This window comes from Buteo buteo, chromosome 10, assembly GCF_964188355.1.
Source record: "Buteo buteo chromosome 10, bButBut1.hap1.1, whole genome shotgun sequence".
In the NCBI taxonomy this organism is placed as follows: domain Eukaryota; kingdom Metazoa; phylum Chordata; class Aves; order Accipitriformes; family Accipitridae; genus Buteo; species Buteo buteo.
The window spans coordinates 4,581,594-4,594,765 of NC_134180.1; the positions used below are offsets into that span (position 1 = coordinate 4,581,594).

Sequence of the window (13,172 nt, forward strand, 5' to 3'; positions counted from 1 at the left end):
CATCCCTGTTTCTCCCAGACCTAAGTAAAAATGTCAGACAGATTGTTTAGGACACTGCTGATGCTTACAGAACACCCTGTGTAATTTGTATGACTAGGAAAGACAGGCACTGAAACCTATCAGTGCAATTGGGCTCTTGCATCTTTCAGCAGATTCTCAAGAATTGTGGCAATGACATTTAGATACCAAAATTTTACGAGCAAGAAAACCACAAATGGACAGGGAAGTGTCACTGGCTTCTGTTTTCTGGCATCAGAACCACTATGATAACTTATGCAAATTTGAGCTGTAATAAGAGCAGATAAAGAAATTAATTGCACTTTCAGGAATCTTACCTAAATCTCATCACTTTACATCCTGTGTAGGCAGAGCTTATGCTGCTTCTTTTGAAAAGAGGGTCAATCTGTCAAAAAAAAAAGTACAACTGAGAACCTGAAAGCATGTTCTGAGTTTAATGCAGACAGATTAAGATTACCACCATAACACAAAATGGGCAAAACCAGAGCCAGACTTACATAATGGTTGATAACTTTCATTGTGGAAATGAATTTGTGGGAGCTTGGTGCATCCAGATCTGCAGTGTACTGGAGGTTGGTCAAGGTGAAATTAAGTGTGAAATACTTGGATGTTGGGCTTGGTGCAGCAGTTGTGCTCAGAGCTATAATCAAAGGGGAGAAGGGTTGTGATTGTACTATCAACAAAAGCTATCTTCACTTTCAAAGACATTCCCAATCCTAGCACACTTCAAGGTTACTCTGAAGAATCTGTTCCCCTCTTATTTTTTGAGTGCACCACTCCTTTTATAGCTTTCCCTGGAATGAGTTTGGCAAAACACTTACATGATCTCTCAAGTGGTTTGTTGTAACCTGGAAAGGAAATGCAAGAGAAACATTATGTAAGACAACTACACACTTAAGAGAATGAAATAGAAGAGGGGATGATTGTATGGATGACTTGGTAATGAATCATCAGAACCAGTCCTGGAGGGTGTGAATCTATTAAACAACCTAGTGCTTAAGCAGAACAAGGTGCTTTTATAATAGTGAAGACTACAATGAGGAAAATATATGTGCCACTGTTTGAATTAAATACTGGTGGCATAGAAATCAGGTGAAATGTTCATATGCAGGTGAATGTCTGAGGTCAAGACTAAAATTAAGTCACTCTTCAATGTAATATAGAAATGAAAATCTTCAAAAATGTCTATGTGAAAATGTTCTTGGAAGCATACATTTCATCTTATACAAGCTATGCAGTAAACTCCAGTGGGATCACCTTTTCCTCAAGGTCACTTTTTTATATTGAAGTGATCCCTAAGACCTGAGGTGGTCCCAAACTGCTCTAGTGCCTGGAGGAATGAGAAAATCAAGGACTTACCATTGATATAGAGGCTCTTGTTGTCCAGGTTATAGATTCCTAATTTGGTAATGCCATTTGTCATGCTCCTTAGTTCTTGGTAAACCTTAGCTTGGTCAAACTTGGGCACTTGGGAGCCATTTCCATAGCTGCAGATGGTGTCTACTCCTGTGTTATCCCTATTCCTCACTGACCTGAGGAATTGAATATCATGAAGCTTCTGTTAGTTATTGCAAAAATCTGGTTTTTTTCTGATGTGATTGAAAAAACCCAAAACTATTGAAATCTGTCCACAGTTCTCAGATGAACTGCAGAAATTACTGAGATACGATATTACAAAGAAAAAAGCTTTGTAAGATAAGGACCATAAAAAAGTGCATACAAACTTTATAATAAAGATACCAACTTCTTGAAAAAGGAAAAGAACTGTTAAACATAAGGAAACTCATTTGCTAAATTTCAAAGTTAATCATTCAGCTATATTTCTCACCTGAATCCCATTACTCTGCAGCCAGCAAAATAGGGGCCAATGCTGCTCTTCTGAAGCAGGGGGTCAATCTGACAAGGAAAGATCTTTGTGAGTATGGGAGACCCCAAATACTGGGTGAATTCAGTGAAAAACAATGTGACTGGCTTACGTAATGTTGCATTATTTTCTCGGTAGAATTGAATTTAGCAGAATTTGGTGTCCCTAGGTCTGTCGTGAACCTGAGGTTGGTTATTGTGAAGTTCAGTGTGAATTGTTCTATTATTGGTCCTGGGCTTTGTGTGGGGGTTGTCTTCACCACTGTAAGAGAGAACAAAAATTACACAGATAAAATAAGAACAGGATCTTCATAAGACATAGTACTGTTACTATTTTCCTTTACATTTAGAGCAGAAAAACATAGGAACATGATCACATACTTCAGAAACTTTGCAATCTTACGAGCATTGCCAAAGCAGGGGGAAACAAAATACACTTATGCCTTTGAGTAGCTTTATTCTGTATCTGGTTTTAAACATACTTACGTGACAGACTATGCAGTTCATTGTAATCTGAAAAACAAATGGACAATTATTAGGAAAATATTCCAAGAATGTCTCAACAGGACTAAACACATGGTTTTTTATTACAAAAGATTCAGGATCGTGGTTAATAAATTCATGACTTTTTTAACTTTGTGACTTTAACAGTTTTGTTGCCCTTGACTTTTTGTTATCTATTTTGAGAGGTGTATTTAATCCTCTTCATTCTCATTTCAAAATAGTCTGTCAACATAGGGAATGATGCTGTGAGGTGGTCTCGTTACCATTAATGTAGAGGCTCTGGCTGTTAAGGTTGTAGTGTCCCAGCTTGGTGATGCCATTTGTCATATTGCTTAGCTCATGGTAAACTATCACTCTGTTGAACTTGCGATCTGAAGGCTCATCTCTATAGCTGCAGATGGCATCTACTCCCGTGTCATCCCTGTCCTCCTTTGACCTAGGAAACAAAGCACTGTTTTAGAATGGTTTAGCCATTATTGAGAAGTCCATCTTTTAGCATATGATCAAAGATGTATGTAAGAAAACCACTCAGAGACATTACCACCATAAAAGAAAACCACTCAGAGATGTGTCGAATGCTAAGAAGTGAGAAGCAACTTTTTAAGAATCAGGTAATGCAGACTTTTCCCAGACATGAATCTTACCTGAATGCCATTACTTTGCAGCCAATATAAGCAGGGCCGATGCTGCTTTTTTGGAGTAAAGAGTCAATCTAGAAATTTAATAATAACATTTAAGTAACATGTCATGGCAAAGGTAAGATATTAGAGATATTAAAAGAACTGTGCCCAAGCAGGGCATCCTTTTGCCAGACTTACATAATGGTACATGACTTTCTCGGTTGACTTGAATTTTCTAGAATTTGGCATTGCCAGATCTGCAGTGAACTGGAGGTTGGTTATGGTGAAATTCAATGTGAAGTTCCTTACTGCTGATGACAGAGGTTGCGTACTTTGATCAACAGCTGTAATGAGCAAGGCAAATTATTGCTTGAAAATATAATTTATGATCATCATCCCTAGGGAAAACTGTAAGAAAAATTCTCAGATGTTCTAGCTGGCTTCAGGGTCATAGCAGCTATGGTTCCCTAACAGGCTCCCAGATTCTCTTAACGCTGTTTTATAAGTCTAGTAGTACTCTTGGTTTGTTAGTCCAACCTTCTTTTTTGGCTATTGCTAACTAGCAAAATCATCTTGCCCTTTCAATTGCTGTTTAAAGGTACTTACATAGCCCAGGCTGCAGTTCATTATAACCTGTGGGGGGAAGAAAAAGGACAGTATTTGAGAAACTGGCTTACAATTTGGAAGGTCTGGCACACAGTGGAATACAGAACTTGAATTGTTTTTGTCTGAGAGTTCCTGTGTAAACATTTACTAGGAAAGACTGATTTGATGACTGTTGAGCCATAAATGCAACATTCATGCTCCTGAACGTTGTTGGCAAGCTGCTGCTTCTCTTAGAAAGCAGTGCACAGATTTCTCCCTTCCCTAGGGATGTTGAGAGGGAATTTATCCATTCCCTAAATCCGATTTAACTTCTACATTGACAATTTAAGTATGACTTTCATCAAGTTGTGTCCAGTTCTAACGCTGTTCCTCTGCAGGGGAACACATTCCATAGTGCACCTTGAGAGGTCAATCCTTATATTTTCTGGAGAATGACCTATGGTGTATTATGATATGATATATTGTGTTTGGCTAAGTCACTTCAAAGGAAGAACAAGGTGCAAAGGCTATGAGTGACAGTGGCTCTTCTGCTTTGGTTAGTATTTGCTCTTGCTCTCTGTCCAGGTTTTATCGCTTCTGTAGTTACGTAGTAACTCAATTCCTCCTAGTATCAAATCAGCAGTCAGGAGAGGATTCCCTCCTGATATCAGCTCAGCCACTTACCACTAACATAAAAACTTGCTGCATCCAGCCTGTAGGGTCCTAGCTCAGTGCAGTTGGCTGTCATCTTGCTGAACTCACGATAAACCTTGATTCGGTTGAATTCAGTAGTGGTAGCATTGGCTCTGTATGTGCAGACAGCGTCCATGGCAGTGCCCTCTCTGTTCTTCACAGACCTGAAAAATCACACACATGTTTACAGGCCTGAATGACACTTTTGTGCATTTGTTTGAGTCTGCTTGCACACTAACATGGAATTGGATTTCCCCTTAAAATACTGTAAAACAATGTTGTTAAATGAAACAATGGCCTTAAATTTTGGAAATTTAGTATTATGCTGTCTTATACAGCTGAACCACAGTCTTATGATCTAACTGAAATGCATTTAAAATTAGTCAGATTACCCTCTTTATCCAGGGCAAAATTGGTGTGAAACCAATGCAAGCATAATCAGAAGAAATTATGTAATAGCCACCCCATCACAAGGGATCAGAAATGAGGTGTAATTCTACTTGGCACTCTCTAGAACTTAAGAGGCTCACCAGGCTAGAAGGAAACAAAATTAGGAAGGAATTGTATGCAAAGGAAAGACTTCTGCGTAGTCCTATTGTCAGCCAAAATTTGAATTGCCCTTGTCTTCTGTAACACTTCCAGGATGTGCCTACCTTAGTACCACCACTGCACATCCAGTATAAGCAGGGCTAATGCTGCTGTTCTTGAGCACATGATCAAGCTGCCAAGACAAAAAGCCAGTTGAGTCACAGTGAATCAATAATAAAACCAACGAGAACATAGCCACAAGAGGAACCTGACTGACACTCACCAAGTATGTCAGAGCTTTTTTTGTAGCAATGAATTTTTTAGAATTTGGATTTCGTAATGCTGATGTGTAGAGGAGATTGGTTACAGTGAAGTTCACTGTGAAATGTCCCTCTCTTGCAAGAGGAGGAGCTGGAGATGCTGCTGCAAGAAAAGCACAAAATTTGTTGCAACAAGAAAAGAAATACTCGTGAACCTGCTAAAGCCAGGGGTAAAGAAGCTCCTATCAGCTGGAATGGGTGGGCACTATACTGAACAGCTCAATGTGGAATGATGATGCCAGCAACAGCATACATTTGTGGAGCAGATGAGGGCTCTCCAGCTCATCCAGATTCCTACAGAAGGCCAATCATAGCTGAGCAGGCTGTAAAGAGGAACCTGACCACTTCAGATGAGGAGCTGAGGTTAACTCCATCTCCTCTTTTAGCCTGGTGGGTACAAACCCTGATGTCCTTTAACCACGCTGGCCCAATAGCTGCTTTTTCAACCTTGGATTCTTTTTTCTTGTAGTGTTGCTGTTGGAAAAGACTGAACTGCATGTGAACACCAATTACCCTCTAGCCTTTCAAGAGTGTAATTCTGTGTTTCTGCTAACAGGTCTCCTCATACAGTCTCCTCTGACCTCCTATGTAATCCTGATCTAATTCAAATGCTTCATGAGACATTGATACTAATGGTGCTTAGTAGTTAATTTCTTTCACTGTTAAATGTTTGCACCTTATTTTTACTTCTAGTTCCATTAAAAGGCTAAAAAAGAGAAGATATCTGAATAGGCATTCATCTCTATCTTGTATATTGACACTTAGGGCATTGTGGCTTTTTAATTACTTAAAAGCACTTACAAGGCAGGAGATGGGCTTCATGGTAATCTGGAAGGAGAAAGGACAAAAGTAATGCATTATGCTACTAATGAGAGAAAATAATTGAATCAGGTATTGTATACGTGAACAATGCCGCAGAAGGACAATAGATTTGCTGTTTCTGAGCAGTCACTTAAACTATTTATGATAGTGCAGTGTGTTATTTTGAAGAAAGTTCCCTTGTAAATAGTGGAGGAAGGTCCCCAATTTATGCTGACATCAGTTGCCTTTACTTTTAATAATTATATGCTGCTTTGCATGTTTCGGTAATTTATCAGATGTTTAAAATTTTAAAAAAAGCTGCAACTGGCAATGCAAACCTCTGAAAATTTTAAAAAAAGCTGCAACTGGCAATGCAAACCTCTGAAGGTAAATGGTGCTAGTTTGAGAAGAATTTGTGTAGATGATGGAGCTTTGTGAATTATCTAGCACATAGGCTGAGCCCAGGTATACATGTTGCAAATGCTATTCCATCTGCACACTAGTCATTACTGTGCTTTAACTACAAGACAGCTATGGACTATTAGCCAATGAATATCCCCACATCCACATGGAAATCAACACCTTACCATTGATATACAGGCTTTCCTGGTCCAGGCTGTAAATTCCTAAGTTGGTGATGCCATTTGTCTTGTTGCTTACTTCATGGTAAACAATCACTTGATCAAACTGGGAAGCAGCAGAATCTGTTTTGTATGTGCACACAGCATCTACTCCAGTATCTTCACTTTTTTGTGCAGGTCTAGGAAAATTAGGATATATCCTGTTCTGTTCCAGGAATCAATATTCATGATAGATACTGATGGGGTTTTCTTATTTAATTCAACTATATTGCCAGGTAGAAAAGAAAATATAATTTTTTTTCCCCATGATCATTCTTTCAAGAGTGTTATGAAAATGGTGAGAACATACTTGACCTTTCAGATGCTGCAAGCATGAATTTAAATAAATTTATAAAGACATAGTTGAAAGAAGAGTAATGATTTCCTGGGTTTCTTGAATCAGATAATAAATTACAAGATGTAAAAGTGAATTAAGGGACTAGTATGCATTTGTGTATCATATTACATCATGAAAAGGAAAAATATATATTTTCTAACTCTTATTATGTTTACCTGAAAGCCATCATTTTGCAGCCTGTATACACAGAACCAATACTAGTCTTCTTGAAGAGCTGATCGAGCTGAAAAAAATGCATTTTACAAGTTAACCATATTAAGATGACCACAAAAATACCAAAGAAAAAATATATAGCAATATATCACACTAACCAGAGTACTCAGGACTCTTGCTGTAGCACTGAACTTCGAAGAATATGGATTTCTGAGACTATTAGAGTACGGGAGATTAGTTATGGTGAAATTCACTGTGAACTTTCCAGTTCTGGAAGATACAGATGTAGCTGGAAGCAAAACCCAGGGAATAATGAAAGAATAATTGGAATTAATAGATAGTATTGTTCTTAAACAGTCAAGGAGTAAGCGAATCCTAAATAACTAACATAACTGCATTTCACTTCCTTGGAAAAAATACAGTGTGACTATTAGACAGTGTAGGATACATGCTGACACCTACATCTGATATTAGTGGTTTATACTCAGATAATTAAGAATTTTATATATTTACCTGGGAAAAGATGTGCTTCATGGTACTCTGAAAGGAAAAAAAATGTTCATTAAAGGTAAATATCTACAAAGAAGATTAGGATTCTGGAGAAAAAAAAAAACACAAAAAAAAAGGAAAGAAAGTTCATAGTGCAAATATTTTTTAAAAGTTTAAAAAATAGCATAAGCCCCACCAAGGTTAATTTTCGTACTGTAACATTAAAATACATAGCAGAACATGGAATTCCATACCAGTGTAAGAAACTAAAACTGTAAAAACCGAATGAAAAAATTAAAGATACTGTGGAATCAAAGCAAAATGAAAACTTGGAGGAAAAAAAAAAAAGAATTCTGGAATGAATGAGCAAGACAAGAAATTAAATCCTGTATCTATATAGCAAAAAATCAGAAATATAGAAAAGAAAAAAACCTCACCATTGACGTAGAGGCTGTCCTTGTCCAGGCTGTAGGGGCCCAGCTGCGTGATGCCTCTGGTCTTGTTGCTCACTTCGTGGTAAAGGCCCACCCTGTCCAAGGGCGGGGAGGAGGGCTCCTTCCTGTAGGTGCAGACGGCGTCCACCCCCGTGTCGTCCCCTTGCCTCAGTGGCCTGGAAAACATAGCGCCGTGCCTGAGCACCGCTGCTCTGCGCCCTCTCGCTGCAAGGCCAGGCCTCGGGGCTTCCGCAGCCATCCCTGCGCAGGAGCGCGAGCTCTGCCTTGCCAAGCCGTGCTTGCGTGGTGGCCAGCCACTGCTCTCCTGCCTCCGCGAATGCCCTGGGGCCGTTCAGGAAGCACGGGAGCAGGCAGGACTTGAGAGTCAACTGGGGGATACGCCGTCACTGCCCCGAGGCGAGAGGGCAGGCAGCAAGGGGAGGCCCTGAGGCAGGAGGGCATCGGGGAGACGGTCCTAAGGCAGGAGAGCGTCAGGGAGAAGGTCCTAGTGCAGGAGGGTGTCAGGGAGAAAGTCCTGCCTCCGTAGGCTAGGCGGCAGGAGCGCGACGAGCCCCCCGATCTGATCGGGGGAGCAGCAGAGGGACGCTCGGGTGCCACCCATACCTGAAGGCTGTCGTTTCACATCCAAGGAAAGCGGGGCCAATGCTGCTTTCCTTCAGAAGGCGGTCGAGCTGCCGAGGAGAGAGGTTTCACAGTTAAGCCCTGCCCATCTCCCTGCACTCGCCCCAAGGTCATGGGGCTGCTGGGGGCACGGCCACTGCGGTGTGGTGGGCCGCGTACCATGGTGGTCACGACTCCCTTTGTCGCGTTGAACTTTGCCGAGTTGGGAGTCGCCAGGTCGGAAGCGTAGGGGAGATTGGTGATGGTGAAGTTGATGGTGAAACGCTCGAGGGCTGCAGCTGTCGTCGGTGGGTGGCTGGGAGCTGCAAGAAGCACAGGTGGGGAGTGACAAGGTGCCAGAGCCAGGGTGTCAAGGCTGTAGCTGGACAACTGCGCAGCGGTCTCCTGGCAGCCCTGCTGACGATGGGGAAGGCTGCCTGGCTCCCCTCTTCTCCCGAGGGATGGCAAGCCTTGGCCCCCAGCCGCCTCTGCCCAGGAGAAGACCCCCGCGAGCCACTTGCTGCCTGCCTTCTGAGCCCAGCCCGCTCCTGTAAGATACTCACCGGGCAGGACTGGCTGTTCGTTGTAACCTGGGAAAAGAGAGCGGGAGAAAGAGAGAGTCATGAACTGGAGCTGGGGACGGGGCAGGGCTGAGGAAGGCTGCCACGGGACAGCAGAGGAGGCAGAGAGGAGCATAGGTCACCGTTGACGTAGAGGCTGTCCTTGTCCAGGCTGTAGGGGCCCAGCTGCGTGATGCCTCTGGTCTTGTTGCTCACTTCGTGGTAAAGGCCCACCCTGTCCAAGGGCGGGGAGGAGGGCTCCTTCCTGTAGGTGCAGACGGCGTCCACCCCCGTGTCGTCCCCTTGCCTCAGTGGCCTGGAAAACATAGCGCCGTGCCTGAGCACCGCTGCTCTGCGCCCTCTCGCTGCAAGGCCAGGCCTCGGGGCTTCCGCAGCCATCCCTGCGCAGGAGCGCGAGCTCTGCCTTGCCAAGCCGTGCTTGCGTGGTGGCCAGCCACTGCTCTCCTGCCTCCGCGAACGCCCTGGGGCCGTTCAGGAAGCACGGGAGCAGGCAGGACTTGAGAGTCAACTGGGGGATACGCCGTCACTGCCCCGAGGCGAGAGGGCAGGCAGCAAGGGGAGGCCCTGAGGCAGGAGGGCATCGGGGAGACGGTCCTAAGGCAGGAGAGCGTCAGGGAGAAGGTCCTAGTGCAGGAGGGTGTCAGGGAGAAAGTCCTGCCTCCGTAGGCTAGGCGGCAGGAGCGCGACGAGCCCCCCGATCTGATCGGGGGAGCAGCAGAGGGACGCTCGGGTGCGACCCATACCTGAAGGCTGTCGTTTCACATCCAAGGAAAGCGGGGCCAATGCTGCTTTCCTTCAGAAGGCGGTCGAGCTGCCGAGGAGAGAGGTTTCACAGTTAAGCCCTGCCCATCTCCCTGCACTCGCCCCAAGGTCATGGGGCTGCTGGGGGCACGGCCACTGCGGTGTGGTGGGCCGCGTACCATGGTGGTCACGACTCCCTTTGTCGCGTTGAACTTTGCCGAGTTGGGAGTCGCCAGGTCGGAAGCGTAGGGGAGATTGGTGATGGTGAAGTTGATGGTGAAACGCTCGAGGGCTGCAGCTGTCGTCGGTGGGTGGCTGGGAGCTGCAAGAAGCACAGGTGGGGAGTGACAAGGTGCCAGAGCCAGGGTGTCAAGGCTGTAGCTGGACAACTGCGCAGCGGTCTCCTGGCAGCCCTGCTGGCGATGGGGAAGGCTGCCTGGCTCCCCTCTTCTCCCGAGGGATGGCAAGCCTTGGCCCCCAGCCGCCTCTGCCCAGGAGAAGACCCCCGCGAGCCACTTGCTGCCTGCCTTCTGAGCCCAGCCCGCTCCTGTAAGATACTCACCGGGCAGGACTGGCTGTTCGTTGTAACCTGGGAAAAGAGAGCGGGAGAAAGAGAGAGTCATGAACTGGAGCTGGGGACGGGGCAGGGCTGAGGAAGGCTGCCACGGGACAGCAGAGGAGGCAGAGAGGAGCATAGGTCACCGTTGACGTAGAGGCTGTCCTTGTCCAGGCTGTAGGGGCCCAGCTGCGTGATGCCTCTGGTCTTGTTGCTCACTTCGTGGTAAAGGCCCACCCTGTCCAAGGGCGGGGAGGAGGGCTCCTTCCTGTAGGTGCAGACGGCGTCCACCCCCGTGTCGTCCCCTTGCCTCAGTGGCCTGGAAAACATAGCGCCGTGCCTGAGCACCGCTGCTCTGCGCCCTCTCGCTGCAAGGCCAGGCCTCGGGGCTTCCGCAGCCATCCCTGCGCAGGAGCGCGAGCTCTGCCTTGCCAAGCCGTGCTTGCGTGGTGGCCAGCCACTGCTCTCCTGCCTCCGCGAACGCCCTGGGGCCGTTCAGGAAGCACGGGAGCAGGCAGGACTTGAGAGTCAACTGGGGGATACGCCGTCACTGCCCCGAGGCGAGAGGGCAGGCAGCAAGGGGAGGCCCTGAGGCAGGAGGGCATCGGGGAGACGGTCCTAAGGCAGGAGAGCGTCAGGGAGAAGGTCCTAGTGCAGGAGGGTGTCAGGGAGAAAGTCCTGCCTCCGTAGGCTAGGCGGCAGGAGCGCGACGAGCCCCCCGATCTGATCGGGGGAGCAGCAGAGGGACGCTCGGGTGCGACCCATACCTGAAGGCTGTCGTTTCACATCCAAGGAAAGCGGGGCCAATGCTGCTTTCCTTCAGAAGGCGGTCGAGCTGCCGAGGAGAGAGGTTTCACAGTTAAGCCCTGCCCATCTCCCTGCACTCGCCCCAAGGTCATGGGGCTGCTGGGGGCACGGCCACTGCGGTGTGGTGGGCCGCGTACCATGGTGGTCACGACTCCCTTTGTCGCGTTGAACTTTGCCGAGTTGGGAGTCGCCAGGTCGGAAGCGTAGGGGAGATTGGTGATGGTGAAGTTGATGGTGAAACGCTCGAGGGCTGCAGCTGTCGTCGGTGGGTGGCTGGGAGCTGCAAGAAGCACAGGTGGGGAGTGACAAGGTGCCAGAGCCAGGGTGTCAAGGCTGTAGCTGGACAACTGCGCAGCGGTCTCCTGGCAGCCCTGCTGGCGATGGGGAAGGCTGCCTGGCTCCCCTCTTCTCCCGAGGGATGGCAAGCCTTGGCCCCCAGCCGCCTCTGCCCAGGAGAAGACCCCCGCGAGCCACTTGCTGCCTGCCTTCTGAGCCCAGCCCGCTCCTGTAAGATACTCACCGGGCAGGACTGGCTGTTCGTTGTAACCTGGGAAAAGAGAGCGGGAGAAAGAGAGAGTCATGAACTGGAGCTGGGGACGGGGCAGGGCTGAGGAAGGCTGCCACGGGACAGCAGAGGAGGCAGAGAGGAGCATAGGTCACCGTTGACGTAGAGGCTGTCCTTGTCCAGGCTGTAGGGGCCCAGCTGCGTGATGCCTCTGGTCTTGTTGCTCACTTCGTGGTAAAGGCCCACCCTGTCCAAGGGCGGGGAGGAGGGCTCCTTCCTGTAGGTGCAGACGGCGTCCACCCCCGTGTCGTCCCCTTGCCTCAGTGGCCTGGAAAACATAGCGCCGTGCCTGAGCACCGCTGCTCTGCGCCCTCTCGCTGCAAGGCCAGGCCTCGGGGCTTCCGCAGCCATCCCTGCGCAGGAGCGCGAGCTCTGCCTTGCCAAGCCGTGCTTGCGTGGTGGCCAGCCACTGCTCTCCTGCCTCCGCGAACGCCCTGGGGCCGTTCAGGAAGCACGGGAGCAGGCAGGACTTGAGAGTCAACTGGGGGATACGCCGTCACTGCCCCGAGGCGAGAGGGCAGGCAGCAAGGGGAGGCCCTGAGGCAGGAGGGCATCGGGGAGACGGTCCTAAGGCAGGAGAGCGTCAGGGAGAAGGTCCTAGTGCAGGAGGGTGTCAGGGAGAAAGTCCTGCCTCCGTAGGCTAGGCGGCAGGAGCGCGACGAGCCCCCCGATCTGATCGGGGGAGCAGCAGAGGGACGCTCGGGTGCGACCCATACCTGAAGGCTGTCGTTTCACATCCAAGGAAAGCGGGGCCAATGCTGCTTTCCTTCAGAAGGCGGTCGAGCTGCCGAGGAGAGAGGTTTCACAGTTAAGCCCTGCCCATCTCCCTGCACTCGCCCCAAGGTCATGGGGCTGCTGGGGGCACGGCCACTGCGGTGTGGTGGGCCGCTTACCAGGGTGGCCATGACTCTCCTTGTCGTGTTGAACTTTGCCGAGTTGGGAGTCGCCAGGTCGGAAGCGTAGGGGAGATTGGTGATGGTGAAGTTGATGGTGAAACGCTCGAGGGCTGCAGCTGTCGTCGGTGGGTGGCTGGGAGCTGCAAGAAGCACAGGTGGGGAGTGACAAGGTGCCAGAGCCAGGGTGTCAAGGCTGTAGCTGGACAACTGCGCAGCGGTCTCCTGGCAGCCCTGCTGACGATGGGGAAGGCTGCCTGGCTCCCCTCTTCTCCCGAGGGATGGCAAGCCTTGGCCCCCAGCCGCCTCTGCCCAGGAGAAGACCCCCGCGAGCCACTTGCTGCCTGCCTTCTGAGCCCAGCCCGCTCCTGTAAGATACTCACCGGGCAGGACTGGCTGTTCGTTGTAACCTGGGAAAAGAG

At 48.2% G+C, this 13,172-nt stretch overlaps 1 long non-coding RNA gene across 1 annotated transcript; it reads right to left on the reverse strand.

Moving 5' to 3' along the window:
• Positions 1 to 551: 551 nt before the first annotated feature.
• LOC142035403 (uncharacterized) lies at positions 552 to 1,394 on the reverse strand. The gene is made up of 3 exons (XR_012651878.1): positions 1,378 to 1,394; positions 840 to 866; positions 552 to 658 (listed from the first exon to the last, which is right to left on the reverse strand). It is a non-coding gene; the product is annotated as an uncharacterized LOC142035403 (long non-coding RNA).
• Positions 1,395 to 13,172: the final 11,778 nt, after the last annotated feature.